The sequence below is a fragment of the Hibiscus syriacus genome, unplaced genomic scaffold (genome assembly GCF_006381635.1).
Source record: "Hibiscus syriacus cultivar Baekdansim isolate YM2019G1 unplaced genomic scaffold, ASM638163v2 tig00111338_pilon, whole genome shotgun sequence".
NCBI classification, from domain to species: Eukaryota; Viridiplantae; Streptophyta; class Magnoliopsida; order Malvales; family Malvaceae; genus Hibiscus; species Hibiscus syriacus.
Genome location: NW_024063064.1, coordinates 940,690 through 954,740, shown reverse-complemented (window position 1 = coordinate 954,740; position 14,051 = coordinate 940,690). Strand labels below are relative to the sequence as shown.

At 35.2% G+C, this 14,051-nt stretch overlaps 1 pseudogene; it reads right to left on the bottom strand.

Annotated features, from left to right (window-relative positions):
* Positions 1-860: 860 nt before the first annotated feature.
* On the bottom strand, positions 861-13,362 carry LOC120158973 (annotated as a pseudogene).
* Positions 13,363-14,051: the final 689 nt, after the last annotated feature.

The window sequence follows — 14,051 nt, the reverse complement described above, 5'->3', positions numbered from 1 at the left end:
TTCGTGGAGTAATCTGTTAGATTAGTTCTCTTAATCTCCATGCCTACATCAATATTGTGTTTAGGTTCGAATATAAACGAATGAAATTATTGATAATTTTTAGATTTTTTAAAAAGATAAAATATATGTAACTACATTTCCATATTGAAATTACATTTCCTTTATTATTGTAACTTACCTTTTTATTTAATATAATTTAACTCGTAAAAAAATGTGAAAGACTCAAACATATGTAAAATTAAGTTGTAAATGGTATTTAAATATTAGAAAGGAATCAAACTCATTTTAAACGTGTTTATTTTTTATTTAAATTTACTTTTTTTAACAATATCTTAATTAAAGAGTATTGTGAAATATGATATGAATTGTTTGATATATGACGTGTAACCTCTACAAATCAGTAGAAAATTAATATTTATTAAGCGATAAATTAGACAATCAAATTCACTCCAAATATATTATTTGAGCTGAAATTTGATACGAGAAAAGTGTTCAAATAATTTAGATACTTATTAAATAAAGGATAAATTACACATTTATTACTTAAAATGTTAATTTTGGCTGATTTTAATAATTAAACTTTCAATCTTTTCAAAACTACTCTTGATGTTTAGTTTTTGATTTATTTTAGTACCCCGCCGTTAAAATCTTAGCACGTTTAACTATCATTTTTGTCCGTTTTAGTATCTAAACTTTCAATTTTTTTTTTAAATTTAACGTTTAATTTTAAATTGGGTACTAAAATAAATAAATAAAAATTAAACTTTAGGTATAATTTTAAAAAAAATTAAAAATTTAGATACTAAAATAGACCAAAACTAATAATTTAGATACTAGGCACGTAATTTACGCTTAATTAAATCAAGCGGACATCTTCTGAGATTGTTGGATGATATCTTGGATAAACAATGTAATATTACAGTAAGAAGATCCCTCAATATCAACAGCCGTCTTCGCCATAACTCCAAACTCTTTAGCTCGCTTTCTTCTCTCTATTCCTTCTTCTCCTTCGTCCATCAATTGGTGTATTGCATTTTGAACCTGTTCCTTGTTCAACATGAACCCAGATTTCTCATCTCCAAACATCGTCGGCTTGTCTACTCCAAGGCTGACCGCTGTTTTCGGTATCTGCACCGCAAGTTTCTGGTTGCAAAATTGGTCTCCGAGGAACGGCAATGTTATCAATGGGACGCCTGCAGAAACGCCTTCGATTGTTGAATTCCACCCGCAATGTGTTAGGAAGCCTCCGATTGCAGGGTGTGACAAAATGAGTACTTGAGGAGCCCATCCCTTGACTACAAGCCCTCTTCCTCTCGTTCTTTCTTCGAACCCGTCCTCTTTCATCCATTTCTCCACTTGGTTCGATGTTGTATCGTTTCCTCTTAGGACCCAAATGAACGGCTTGTTCGATGCCTCCAAGCCTAAACCCAACTCGATCAGTTCCGGAGACTTTATAGTGCTGATGCTCCCGAGGCATGCGTAGATGCAGAGTTCGGTTCTTGTGAATCAAGCCACTGCAGACATTGTTGTTCATTGATTGAACCTCTGTTACCTCTTTCGACCTTGTCCGACTCGTCTTTGTGGCTAAGAGAAACCGGACCGAGACACCAAGCTTTCTTAACCTTCCGATAATCTTCGACATAAGCCGATTCCAGCTCCTCGAAGGTGTTTATGACAACCCCATGTGATGCTCGGTCAGCTTCCAATATTGGTCCGAAGATTTCCTCCCAGGGACCAACGGGGTTAAGGGGAATCTGTGTTTCAGTCTATTCGACTTTTTCAGGCAAGCCTGGCACCGTGAAGTACTCATATTCAGTACTTGACAGAACTTGGGGTCCAAGTGTTTGATGTTTGAACCATGTATAGGAATCTGCGATCTAGGTTCAGGCGATTCACTCAAATCTGACCTAAATTTAGGGGTAATTTTACCGACCTAAATCCGATCCGATTTTTTGAAACAAAATCAAACCTGACCCGACCCAAAATAAATATATATTTATAAATATTGATTTTTTCAATAAATAGGGATCTAATTGAAAAGAAAATATTTTAGTACCTAAAGAATTTTTCGCTAAAAATAGGTAATTAAAGTTTTACACTTTTATGTATATACCGTTAAAAAACGTTAAGTGACACATGTTTATTATATATATATATATATATATTTAAAATTTGAACATGACACATGTCACTTAATGATTTTTTTAACAGTAAGTACCCAAAAGTGTAACGGAAACTTTAGGCACATACCTTTAGTAAAAAATTCTTTAAGCACCAAAAATTAATTTTGAATATATTTTATACACTTATTTTTATATTAAACCTAAAAAACAAAAGGGGAAAGGAAGTTTGACACGCAAATCGTTGTTGGGTGGCTCCGTCAACAGGGATGCAAAATCAAAAGGGCCTTAGACTTGGCTCTTATTACATTTTCTCCCTTAAAAGGTTTTCGATAAGAGAAAATAACTTCAGTGACCGAAAATGCCTTATATTATACGATTTTAACCAACTTTGTTTAAATTTACAAAAATGACCAACAAATTCGCAACGCGAACTCCAATTTCGCAACTCAGTTTCCAAATTCGCAACCCGAATATGTAAATCACATTGCGATTTTCCAAATTCGCAACGCGATTTTCAAAATCGCAACGCGAATATGTAAATCGCAACGCGAATCTGTAATTCGCAACACAGAAGTCAAATTCGCAACACAGAAGTCAAATTCGCAAAGTGCGTTTGTTTGAAACGCGAATTTTATTTCGAATTCGAAACACAATATTAATTTCGCAACAAAAATGTAAACAATATAATCAGAAATCATAACCTAAAACCTTAAATCATAACTCAGTCTCATCTCCATCTCTCACTCTCTACGGCGACATTCGTCCCCATCTCCGACGAAATCCGTCCCCATCTCCGGCGAAATTCGTCTATCTCCATCTCTCAGAGCCACTCTCATAACCATTCACGGTCAGAAATGAAAAATCAACCACCGATGGTTAGTTTTTTAATTATTTTTATTTTGAAATTTTTGTATTATTATTAGATTTTTCATATTTAAATTGATGATAAATTTACTGGTAATTTCAATAATAGATTAACCATTTCACTTAGATTGCTTAGTAAATTCATTCGGTTGCTGCCAATACTGCTAAACTGTTTAGTCTTTAACCCTGTGAAGTTACTATTTGTCTTTGTCTTGTCTTTTGGTTGAAGTAATGCAATTCATTCAAGTTTCAATTTCAGAAGACTATTTGAAACTTAAATTCGCAACACGAAAATGAAAATCGCAACGCGAACCCCAATTTCGCAACTCAGTTTCCAAATGTTTATATAAGTTCTTACTTCTGGAATGTTATCTGATGCATTTTGTGAACTCTGATAGAATAATAACTTGGGTTAATACCGTGCAAGTTTGAAACATATTTGGCATGCTTTTCACTGTTTAATATCATGTCTGTTTATAGTGTATAATTTGTAGTTTTTGGTATATCTAACATGGTATGTTTATTGTTTTTGTAGAAATTGTTTTCAGCTTCATTGACCTTAAGGAATAAATTAAGCCTAGTCACTACAATTGCGTCGACGCTTACACCTGTACAAAGAAAATTGTTTGAGGATACTTGCTTCGGGCCATGGCTGAAAGTACAACATCCGGGTGGAGATGCTTTGTTGACCCATTTGTTTCTTCAGACCATGACTAACGATCTACCCGAGAGGATACAACGTGGTGATGAAGAGATATGGTTTTATTTTCCTTCGGTGTATACTTGTTTTGGGAGGGAGGAGTTTTTCTTAATCACTGGTTTACGCTTCAAACACGATGATATAGGTCGGTACACTAGTCATATCTCCCGCCCATCATGGTTATCTCGGGTTTTTCCTGAGCTGGCAAAGGTGAAGCCGAGTTTACACGTCGATGACTTGAAAAGATTATTTGTTAAAGATGGTTTTACTCGGATGGATGACCTCGATGTTGTCCGAGTATGCCATTTATTACTTTTGCATGCAGACTTTTTAGGTAAAGAGGCCAAACAACCTATTTCTGGGGACCTAATATTATTGGTAGAGGACCTAAATGCATGGAACTTGTTTCCGTGGGGTTCATATCTATGGAAATCTACCTGGAAAAAGTTGTCTTCTGCCTTTGAGGAACGAAAAAGTTTGCGTGGCCATGGTTCCAAATACACTTTGGTAGACTTTATTTGGGCCTTTAAGGTAAGAATTTCTATATAATGTTTCCAAAATTATAATTAATTATTTAACAATTACTAATGTTTTTGTATTATATTGTTTATGGATTTGGATATTTGAGGCTTTTCCCTGCATGCGGACATATGCAATCAAAAATTCAAATGATATTCCTAGGGATATTTCCTGGAGGAGGATCCGACTGTTGGATTGGGAAGAGTTACTACCATATACGATGATGAATGATGTAAGTTAACACAAATACTACCATATATAAACAAGTTATTACTAGTAGACGTTTAACTTTGTTTGAGCTTTTATATTGTTAGGAGGCCAACTATCTATTACAGAGGATGACACCCACAGAGGCTGAGCTTGCCACTAATTGGTGGCAAGCTAGTAAGCGTTTTTTTATGGCACGGATGATGAGCATCCCCCACTTCGAGATCCATCACCTCACCCAGAGCCATCACCTGATCGAGCCGATTATACACCTCCAGAACAAGAGCCGTCACCTATTTCGTCACATCATCGAGCCTCTTCTCCACCATCACCTCATGATAGGCGACCGACAAAGATTCCACGACATTTATCTCCCTGTTCTCCACCTCCACGGGATGCATTAAGGGAGTTACGTGATGAGGTCAATACTTTTCGTGAGGAGGTCGGTACTTTACGTGAAGATAATGGTGCATGGCGTGATGAGGTACGGCCTTTACGTGGTGAGGTAGAGGTTTTACGTGATGACAATGGTGCTTTACATGGTGAGGTATCTACTTTACGTGATGAGGTAGTCGCTCTATGTGAGATTGTTGCATCGTTGCAGAATGAGGTAAGTTTGTTTAATACTATACTAAAAATACAAATAACCTTTTTTCGGCATTATTTATTTGTTTATTTACTAATTTATGTATTAATTTATTTTCGATAAGGTAGATGTTTTACGTCGGGTTTTCATACACGACGGGGTTCACGCATCAGACGTCGTACACGTGCCATTACGTCTCCGTTCACCCCAATAGTTCCAAGACTCCGTAAGAAGAAGCCTGATTCACCTGTCATCGTTCAAGAGGCCTCTCCTATCGTTCAAGAGGCCCCTCCCACCGTTCGAGAGCCCGATTCACATGGCATAATATATCGACATATTGATAAACCCCCTCACGTGCCCGACATGATAGATGAGAGTTGGCTTTCGTATGAGTTACCGATCAGTACCATTTCGGTATCTGAAGTAGAGAGGAAAACACTACCGGACACAATTCTGGATAATACCCTTTGAGCTAAGACCGTAGTTGATTTTTATCTACATGAGCGGAGCCAGGGGTGTTACGCTGGCATATGCAAACTCGACGATGATATGCATTTGTTTCTTGATCGGTCTTGGTGGGGTGTGTTATTAGGGGTTGAAGACAATGGCTATTTCGACGGGGGGTAAGTCTTATATTCTTCTTATATTACATTTTGATTAATTTTTTTTAAATTTATGAAATTCACTAATATATGTATTTTTTTATAAAACATCATATTGATGCATGGTTGTCACGTCTTCAAATAATAAGGAAATTGAAGAAAATAAAAAATACGCGATGGACTATTATGCCGACGACTTTTCACGTAGCTCACTTGAAGGATCAAAGAGACACTTCATATATGTTGGGTAATGGAAAAGCTAAACTTTATCCTGCGTGGTGGAAGGTAGATAAGGTTAGTATTTATTTTTGAATATTTTAAAGGTGTTCATAAATAAAAATTTGATGTTCGCAATTGAATTATTATTTATGATTGCAGGTGTTTATCCCTGTTTTAGAACGTCGTCATTGGCTTCTCGTCGAGCTTCATCTCCCATCCCTGAAGACAATGGTATATGACAGCATGTTGAATTACATACCATTGTCTGATTTGAGAGATATTATTTGTAAGGGATGGAGCCCTTATTTGGCTAAATACTTGGATGCGATTGATTATTGGACTAATTCTGGAAACAAGAAGCCAAAGAAATTCAAAGTTACAATGATCAGAGACGAGACCGTGCCACAACAAACGCAGAGAGCCAGAGGGGATTGTGGTCCTCTCGTATGCATGTGCTTGGAGCGTTTGACGATAGGAAGTAAACAGTTTCTACCTCCCACAGTTAGAGATAAAGGTGTAGTAGGCTTGTGGTTTCAGTATTTTATGGCTAGAGCGATATATGCGAGACGCTTCCTACCTGCATCCACGTGCTGAAAGTGTGCATAAACAATTGGTAAGTTTGAGAAAGTGTTGTTAACATATATACTATTTGTTGGTTTGAAAATGTTTGGTTAAGTACCTAGAATTCAATAATTTGTTGTTTGTTGGTTTTATATGTGTAGAAAGTGTTATTTGAGAAAATGTTTTGTTTCTGCAGGTTAATCCTGAAGTGAGCTGCGTGAAATTGATGTATTTGTGCATAAACAACTGTCTGCGTGAAATTGATGTATTTGTAAAAGTTGATTTGTAAAGTTGATTTGTTTAATTGATGAGGAAATAAGAATTATTTTTTGCTTGTTTAATTGATTTGTAAAAGTTGATTTGTAAAAGTTGATGTGTAAATAATTATTATTTTTTGTTTGTTTAATTGATTTGTAAAAGTTGAGGTTGTTTTTAATTTCAATTTGCATTATGTTGAAGGCAAAAAAAGACCTGTTGAAGGTAGAATTTCGCAACGCGAAAGTCAAATTCGCGTTGTGATAGTCAAATTCGCAATGCGAAAGTTAAATTTGGGTTGTGATTTCGCGTTTCAAATTTGACTTTCGTAACAATCGTAACGCAAATTTGACTTTCGCAACAATCACAACAAAAAATCTGATAAGTGATAACAACTGAACAAATCATAGCAATGTTCAAACTCAAGTTACTAATGAATGTCTAACTGAAATGTATGCATTCACATATAAAATACACATAATACAACGTTTGCATTTAAAAATCACCTAAGTTAATAAGTCCCAAAAGGTGAAGCCGGTTGTGATTGGGATTTTGATTTTGATTGTGATTTTGATTTTCTTTTACTTGGCACCATATGAGCTTTGGATTTTGATGAGGATCCATATTTTGATAGAGGAAAAGATGATTGTGATGGCACTGGTGATCCACATGTCAACCTTGTATGACCACTTTCCTTGCACTGACTACATGTCAATATCATCTTCTCTTCACCCTTAGACGGTATACGATCGTGATTTTTTGGTCGGCCAGGTAGCTTGCTGTCCATGACTGGTGGCAAAACTGTTTGTAAGTCATCTGGTATGTCCCACTCAGAAGGATGTGGAATAGGGTAGACAATCTCAGCATAAGTCTGTCGATATACTTCTGTAGTGTAGAAATCCATAGCGTATGCGCTTGAATCATCTTGGTTTAGATGAAGAGCAACTTTTATAACATGGCCACACGGATAACCAGATGTTTTCCATTTCATACAACTACACGTCTTTGCATTTAGATTGAATTCAAACAAAGTGTTTGAACTTGGTTCAACTCTCCATGACGTTGACATCACAACACGTTTCGTTATCTTTTTTCCAGTCCATGGTGTAACACAACGTTCCAATATTCCTGTAAATTTAAATAAATAATACCTAGTAAAATTATGATAAGTTACGAATTTAAAGAAATAATACATGCATGGTTTCTTTTCTTGTAGTACCACTATTGAATAGCGGCTCGAAAAAACTCCATTAACATAGTAATGGGTAATTTCCGGGAATGACGACTTAGAGCGTTGATTGATTCTGCACTATTAGACGTCATGAAACCATATCTTGCTCCAAGTTGATGTACTCTTGACCATCTTTCAAACCCGGCATCTTCTAGTGTTTGAGCACATTAAGGCAAAACACGTCTTAAACAATTTATATGCTTATTAAAATCCAATTCATGATAAGCTTTTACAGCCTTCCAGTATGTCCATATGTGATTTTTTATACCAACAGACCTTGATTTTAGATTTCTGTACAAATGAACACCACAAAGTCCATGAAAAGCTTCTGGGAAACACCTTCTAACAGTGTTGTCAATTGAGTTTGCCTTATCGGATATGATTGTCAGATTGCTAATAGGACCTATGCAATCCCTAAGATGCCCCAAAACCATGTCCATCAATAAGAGGTTTCAGATTTGCCAACCCCGTAAGCTATTGCCAATATCCCATTGTTAGCATCAATGGCTACTGCTAATAAGTTTACTCCAAGGTATCGACCTTTCAAATGTGCTTCGTCAACTATAATAACTGGGCGCATGCAAGTAATAAACAAATGAATCTACAAAATAATATACACAAGACATAATCATTTAAATGTGAAATGCATGTAATTAACAAAAATAAGCCGACAAAATTATATTGATTTACTAACCGCAACACCAATGGCGATAAACATCAACTCAAAGCGTCCATCTCTATTTGTTTTGGTATGAGTTACCGACCCAGGATTTTTCAGCTTTAAATTGTGACAATAAGCCGGCAGTTGGGCAAACGATGCTTCTGGAGACCCCCTCAACAATTCCAAGGCATAACATTTGGCTCTCCAAGCTTGAGAATATGAGATACTAATCTTGAACCGAGCATTCATGTCAGTCATAATTTCATGTCCCTGATATACCCTGCCATTCAAAAACATTAACTCATCCAGAAAACCACCCAACACCTTTTTGTTTACCTGTCTATGGTGAGGAAAAACTTGGGTTCTTGAACATGTATGTTTATCAATAAAAGTCCTAACTTGAAACATTTCGCAATCTTTTATCCTTTTTGCAATCATACGCCACGTACAGTTTTTGTCAATCATACACTTTGTTTCGAAACGATCTTTGCTTGATTTGTTAACTTTTAGTTGATAGCCATCTTCCACACAATTCGTATACAAAGCTATCTTCAAGTCTTTATTTGTATCAAAACAATCATCTTTCTTGATACGAATAACTTTTGTGTAACAATTAACTGTTATCTTTACCAACTCTTCTTCCGGTATCTGAAGTAATTCTGGCATATTCCAGTTATACTCCCGTGGCATTTTCTTCTTTTTCTTTTCTTCGGGGACTTCTTCTTCTTCTTTTTCTTCTTTAGGGTTATATGAATTACAGAATGGATGTTCAACATGTTCATTCACAGTCGTAACTTCCTCCTCATTATTATCAACAACATCTTCCTCGGCAACAGTTGTTTCATCATCAAAATTCGGGTATTGACCAATATCAAAATCATTACACACGGGGTCTGTTTCTTCTTCTGAAACATCATCAAAATCCGAGTATTGACCAAGATCAAAGTTCGGGTATTGACCAAGATCAAATTTCGAATACTGACTAGTACTCACAATTTTTTGTGTTGGCTCATAATCGTCTAACTGATCAATACGAAAATCGGAATTTGGTGCTGAAAGTTGATTGGGATTTGGATTAGGAAAAGGTTGCGGGTTTTGAGATTATGTTTGATATTGTGTTTGGTATTGGAAATGTGGTGAAACAAATTTTTTTTTCGTGATGAAATTGTGGTGGAACCATTAAATTTTGAGGTTCATAACAACGTTGTACATTATGAGCACCATATAATTTGGGGTTGAAGAACTTAGTTGATTACTACCCGCTATTGACCCAACTTCACTAATTCTAGGTTCAACAACATACAATGTAACATCATCATCGTTCAACATCTTCATTGTCGGTTAACAAATAAACTTTACCTTTACTCTGATAAGATAGCCTAAATCCACTTAGAGGCTCTAAATTCAATTTCTTTGCAACACGTAACATTAGAGTTTCATACGTTAACTTTTTTAATGACAGTTTTAGTTGAAGATTCATGGGTAAAGGCATATATTGTAAAACACCATGAACATTCTCCTATGACCCTCCAAAACACAAATCTATCCAAACATGATCAACATTAGATGATTTTATTCTGCAAATTGTAAATTAATTTACTAAACAAACGAGCTATAAACTACATATCATCACTAACTTAGAGAAAAACATACCTTTATTAAGTCGATAGTTGATAATTTGGGAGAGAAATCATTGAAAAATTATATAGAAATAAAATTATGTAAAAAATAAATTAGAGATGGGGAAGGATGTCGTTGGATATAGGAACAGATGTCGCCAGAAAGGGTGATAGATGAAGATGGAATGAGTTGCAATTTAGGGATTTAGGTTATGAGTTGTTGTTGCTGCGTAGTTATATACCCAAAACATTTGTGTTGCGAAACTAAAACATGTTGCGAAATTAAAATTCGTGTTGCGAATTCGAAAATCGAGTTGCGAAAACAAAATTCGCGTTGCGAATTTAAAAATTGAGTTGCAAATTTGAAATTCAGTGTTGCGAATTTGGAAATCGCGTTGCGAATTTGGAAATCGCGTTATGAATTTGGAAACTGAGTTGCGAAATTAGAGTTCGCATTGCGAATTTGTTGGTCATTTTTGCAAATCCAAAAAAAGTTGATTAAAATCGTATATTATAAGGCATTTTCGGTCACGGAATTTATTTTCTCTTTCGATAATAATATAATTTAATAAAAATACAAGTATCCAAATTATATTTTTTATTAACTTTAAAAGTTTAAAATATTTTTGTTTTAATTAGATGTCTAATGTTTATGACGTTGTTTCTTTTAAGTGTCTATATCATAATGATTGTTGAAAAATTATTATCTGACAATTTTTCTCGTTGAGTTCAGTAAATATAAGATTTAGTCATTTTCATTTTTATTTAATCAAGATTTGGTTATTGTCGTTTTTATTTAATTAAGACATGGTCAGGGGTTCATTGTTATTATACCTTTAACGAATTGCTGATGTGGAACAATGAATTTATAAAATCAAAAAGGGTAAATTACACAAATGGTTACTAATATTTGAGTAAGTTTCTGTTTTTCCTATTGAAGTTTCAAAAATAACAAATTGGTCACTAAAACATCAAATATGTCCATGAACAAAGATTTTTTATCTAACTTATTCCAAAAGCTTTCTAATTTTTGTTTATTTGGAATACTAATTGCTTCATGTCAAAAATAATAATTTCTAGGTTTTATTTTTAAAATTTAAAGTATAAAAGTTTTGGGGTAAATTACATATAAAATTATTGTTAAAGGACCTATTTCATGTTTTAGTGACCATTTTTTTACTTTTAAAACTTTAGTGGGGAAAAAACTTACTCAAACATTAATGACCATTTATGTAATTTAACTTTTTTAATTTTATAAAATCATTATGTCACGTCAGTAATTCATTAAAGTTCTAACGATAATTAAATCTCAGCGACCACATCTTAATTAAATCAAAATGAAAGTGACTAAATCTTATGTAACGTGATAACGATCTTTTTTTACCAATCGTTATAACGTAAACACTTAAAAGAATAACATTAAAAATATTTGACATTATTTTGAGCAAAAAAAAATTCTTTAGACACCTAAAATTAATAAATGTATGATTTTATATATTGTCGTCTCAAGCTTCGGTTTTTTTCTTTTTCTTTTTTGCTGCAGTCTTATGTTCAATTTTACCTATTTTTCTACTAATATCTCTTAATGCTGCAACGACATCTTCAAGTTATTACGATTAATGTTATAAAAAATTACGATAAAGTATACATATGATACTTTGATTATATGATATTATTTTATTAAGTTCTTTGAATATTAAAAGTTATAAAATGGTCTTCTGACTATAGAGTGTTGTTTTGTTGAGTCCATCGACTATTAAAAGTTACTAAATGATCACTTGTCAATTCATTATGTTCCAAACTCGTCATTTTCGGTTAAAAAATTGATAGCTGAACTTTAACATGCTGACTGTAATATGATAAAATCTTATCACATAATTTCAAAAGACTATCATATCTGAATCATCATTCCTTCATCTCCTTCGTCCATCAATTGGTGTATTGCATTTTGAACTTGTTCCTTCTTCAACTTGAACCCATATTTCTCTGTATAAATGGTCGTCGGTATGTCGGCTCTGAGGCTAACTCCGATTTTAAGTATTTGTACTACGAGTTTCTCGTTGCAAAATTGGTCTGCGCCGAGTGGGAACGTATCAATGGGATGCCTGCGGAAACGCCTTCAATCGTCGAATTCCACCCGCAATGTGTTAGGAAGCCTCCGATTGCAGGGTGTGACAAAATGAGTACTTGGGGAGCCCATCCCTTGACTACAAGCTCTCTTCCTTTCGTTTTCTCCTTGAATCCATCCTCTTTAATCCATGTCTCCACATCGTTCAATGTCGTGTCGTTTCCTCTTAGGATCTAAATGAACGGCTTGTTCGATGCCTCTAACCCCAAACCCAACTCGATCAGCTCCGAACATTTTACAGAGCCGAAGCTTCCAAGGCATGCATAGATGACAGAGTTTGTTTCTTGTGAATCAAGCCACTGCATACAATGCTTCTCATTGATCGAAGCTTTGTTACCTCTTTCGGCCTTATCTGACTCATCTTTGTGGCTAAGGGAAACCGGACCGATACACCAAGCTTTCTTAACCTTCCTATACTCGTCAACATAAGCCGATTCGAGCTCCTCAAAGGTGTTTATGACAACCCCATACGATACTCGGTCGGCTTCGAATATCGGTCCGAAGATTTCCTCCCAGTGACCAACGGGGACCTTAACTAGGGGAACCTGTGCTTTGGTGAATTCGACCTTGTGAGGCAAGCCTGGCACCGTGAAGTATTCAGAATCAGATTTTACCTCCTCAAGTATCTTGGAGGACTTCGCATTGTGCGCACAAAGAAGGGCGAAGCAACAAAATCCATGGAACGAGATCCTCGGAACTCGGAACCTGGCAGCAATTTTGTGCGTATAGTACAGGTTCATGTCCGAAATGATGCAAGTGGGGCGTGGTGTTAGCTCCCCGAACAATCTCTGTGCTGCATCTTCCATCTTGTGCGTAGAATTTCAACATGTCATCCATGGAATGCAGCATGTCTATGTTCTCAGCCCCGTCTGGTAATCCCACTTCTTTGCCGGGAAACCAGAGTTGCGAAACACGGATAGGGTGCCCCGATTCGTCGGCTCGGGAGATCAACTTCTCGACTCTGCCCGCATTGAGAGGTGTCGTAACGGTAGTGACGATCACGCCATGCTGTGCCAACAGTCGACCGATGTTTACCATGGGGAGCAGGTGGCCTTGAGCCATGAAAGGGAACAACACAAAGTGGCATTCAGCCATGACGGGCCTGAGTTGTGAAAGTGAATTGTGAGCAAAAATGTGTAGTTTGTGGAAGAGATGGGGCGGTGCTCTTAAAGACCACCAATAGTCAACCTTTTACGGCCATAATTACTTGGAGACAAGTCCTTGATAGCACTTGGGGTCCAACTCTTGGATGTTTGAACCATATATCACATGTGCATGACCCGATAATGTAAGAAACAATTAGGGGTGTTCAAATAATCGAATTAATTCTGTTAACCGATCGAACCGAATTAATTCGGTTAATTCGGTTCGGTTACCGAATTAGTTCGGTCGGTTAACGATTAAAAAAAAATTTAGAATTCGGTTAACGGTTAATTTGGTTCGAATTCGGTTAATTAACCGAATTAACCGAAATTAAATTTTAAATATTAAATATATTATATATAACATATGGGCTCAACCCAAATGATTAAAAACCCAATTAATAATTTAAAATCTAATAACTTTAAACTTAAATCAATAAATTAATTAAAAAATATAAAATTTTTTATTTTATAATTATATATTATTTAAATTAATTGTAAACTGTTTTTTAATTAAAAAATATTAAATATTATATATAACATATGGGCTAAGCCCAAACCATTTAAAACCCAATTAATAATTTAAGATCCAATAACTTTTAAACTTAAATCAATATTAATTAATTAAAACTTT